General features: G+C 53.8%; 3 non-coding genes across 3 annotated transcripts in view; all 3 read left to right on the top strand.

The window, feature by feature from the left end:
- Positions 1 to 1,497, top strand: part of LOC139691644 (small subunit ribosomal RNA) — a 1,865-nt gene extending 368 nt beyond the window's left edge. The window contains exon 1 of the ribosomal RNA XR_011701653.1: positions 1 to 1,497. This exon is cut by the window's left edge and continues 368 nt beyond it. This is a non-coding gene — a ribosomal RNA (small subunit ribosomal RNA).
- A 202-nt stretch (positions 1,498 to 1,699) lies between these two features.
- On the top strand, positions 1,700 to 1,854 carry LOC139691613 (5.8S ribosomal RNA). Its single transcript, XR_011701623.1, has one exon. It is a non-coding gene; the product is annotated as a 5.8S ribosomal RNA (ribosomal RNA).
- Positions 1,855 to 2,078: 224 nt separating this feature from the next.
- Positions 2,079 to 2,500, top strand: part of LOC139691650 (large subunit ribosomal RNA) — a 4,023-nt gene continuing 3,601 nt past the window's right edge. Inside the window, exon 1 of the ribosomal RNA XR_011701658.1 lies at positions 2,079 to 2,500. This exon is cut by the window's right edge and continues 3,601 nt beyond it. This is a non-coding gene — a ribosomal RNA (large subunit ribosomal RNA).

The raw sequence follows: 2,500 nt of genomic DNA, 5'->3' as shown, positions 1-2,500 counted from the left end.
CGGGTGACGGGGAATCAGGGTTCGATCCCGGAGAGGGAGCCTGAGAAACGGCTACCACATCCAAGGAAGGCAGCAGGCGCGCAAATTACCCACTCCCGGAACGGGGAGGTAGTGACGAAAAATAACGATACGGGACTCATCCGAGGCCCCGTAATCGGAATGAGAACACTTTAAATCCTTTAACGAGGATCTATTGGAGGGCAAGTCTGGTGCCAGCAGCCGCGGTAATTCCAGCTCCAATAGCGTATATTAAAGTTGTTGCGGTTAAAAAGCTCGTAGTCGGAGGTGTGTCTCGGACGGTCGGTTCGCCGCTTGTCGGTGCTCAACTGGCCGGTCCGGACGTCCTGCCGGTGGGGTCCGCGAGGCTCCGTTATCCTTCTTTGGTCCTCTTCACCGAGTGCCTTGGTGGGCCGGCACGTTTACTTTGAACAAATTAGAGTGCTCAAAGCAGGCCGTTGGTCGCCTGAATACTGTGTGCATGGAATAATGGAATAGGACCTCGGTTCCATTTTGTTGGTTTTCAGAACTCGAGGTAATGATTAATAGGGACGGACGGGGGCATTCGTATTGCGACGTTAGAGGTGAAATTCTTGGATCGTCGCAAGACGAACCGATGCGAAAGCATTTGCCAAGAACGTTTTCGTTGATCAAGAACGAAAGTTAGAGGTTCGAAGGCGATCAGATACCGCCCTAGTTCTAACCATAAACGATGCCAGCTAGCCATCCGCCGAAGTTCCTTCTATGACTCGGCGGGCAGCTTCCGGGAAACCAAAGCTCTTGGGTTCCGGGGGAAGTATGGTTGCAAAGCTCAAACTTAAAGGAATTGACGGAAGAGCAGCTCCAGGAGTGGAGCCTGCGGCTTAATTTGACTCAACACGGGAAACCTCACCAGGCCCAGACACCGGTAGGATTGACAGAATAAGAGCTCTTTCTTGATTCGGTGGGTGGTGGTGCATGGCCGTTCTTAGTTGGTGGAGCGATTTGTCTGGTTAATTCCGATAACGAACGAGACTCTGGCCTGCTAACTAGGCGTCGGAATCTATTATGCTTCCGACGTAGCTATCTTCTTAGAGGGACAGGCGGCTCCTAGTCGCACGAGATTGAGCAATAACAGGTCTGTGATGCCCTTAGATGTTCTGGGCCGCACGCGCGCTACACTGAAGGAATCAGCGTGTCCTCCCTGGCCGAAAGGCCCGGGTAACCCGCTGAACCTCCTTCGTGCTAGGGATTGGGGCTTGCAATTGTTTCCCATGAACGAGGAATTCCCAGTAAGCGCGAGTCATAAGCTCGCGTTGATTACGTCCCTGCCCTTTGTACACACCGCCCGTCGCTACTACCGATTGAATGATTTAGTGAGGCCTTCGGACTGGTGCGCGGCGCTCGCCGCCTCAACACCGGTGGCGCCGATGTTGCTGGAAAGATGGCCAAACTTGATCATTTAGAGGAAGTAAAAGTCGTAACAAGGTTTCCGTAGGTGAACCTGCGGAAGGATCATTACAGCTTTCGATTATAAAATCGTAGCTTTGGAACGAAATGGTGAAGAGAAAAAGGAAAAAGAAGGCGAGCAGTCGGGTGCCCGGCTTTCAAAAGCCGGCTTTAAAAGACACACGCCCAACTCGCTCGCAAAGAAGGGAAAAAATTCCCAATTTGTATGTTTCGATGAAACGAATTTTTTACATAAAATGAAATGAAAGAAAGAAATTCTAAACGGTGGATCACTCGGCTCGTGGATCGATGAAGAACGCAGCTAACTGCGCGTCGAATTGTGAACTGCAGGACACATGAACATCGACGTTTCGAACGCACATTGCAGCCCTCGGATTTTGTTCCCGGGCTACGCCTGGCTGAGGGCCGGCAATTCAGTTCGCGAACGGAAACGTTTGCGTACTGGGGCGACGAGCATCCCTCGCTGGGATGGATCGTCGCCCGGATTGATAGGGGGCTCTGCGGGAGATTGGGCGAGACCCGTCCCCGCCGGTCGAGGTGAGACGCTTCGTTATTTTTTGACGGCGTTCGCCTGCGGATCGGTGGGGGCTCGGTTATTACTCCCTCTCCACGGGCAACTATATCATTTGGGCCGACCTCAGAGCAGGTGAGACCACCCGCTGAATTTAAGCATATTAATAAGCGGAGGAAAAGAAACTAACCAGGATTCCCTTAGTAACGGCGAGCGAACAGGGATCGACTCCAGGGCCAAAGCTCGCGCCCCCCGCGGGGCGCCGAGCGCTGTGGCGTTTGGGAGCGTCCAATTTCCCGAGGGGCGCCGGAGAGTCCAAGTCCCTCTTGAACGGGGCCACGGCCCGGAGAGGGTGCCAGGCCCGTGCGACCTCCGCGCTTGCCTCCCGGGAGGGGCGCTCCTCAGAGTCGGGTTGCTTGAGAGTGCAGCCCAAAGTCGGTGGTAAACTCCACCTAAGACTGAATACGGCCACGAGACCGATAGCGAACAAGTACCGTGAGGGAAAGTTGAAAAGCACTTTGAAGAGAGAGTTCAAGAGTACGT

The sequence above is a fragment of the Hetaerina americana genome, unplaced genomic scaffold, assembly GCF_022747635.1.
Source record: "Hetaerina americana unplaced genomic scaffold, ioHetAmer1.1.p SCAF_382, whole genome shotgun sequence".
Lineage (NCBI taxonomy): Eukaryota > Metazoa > Arthropoda > Insecta > Odonata > Calopterygidae > Hetaerina > Hetaerina americana.
The sequence above is the reverse complement of the archived record's forward strand: the minus strand, read 5'-3'. Positions and strand labels throughout refer to the sequence as shown.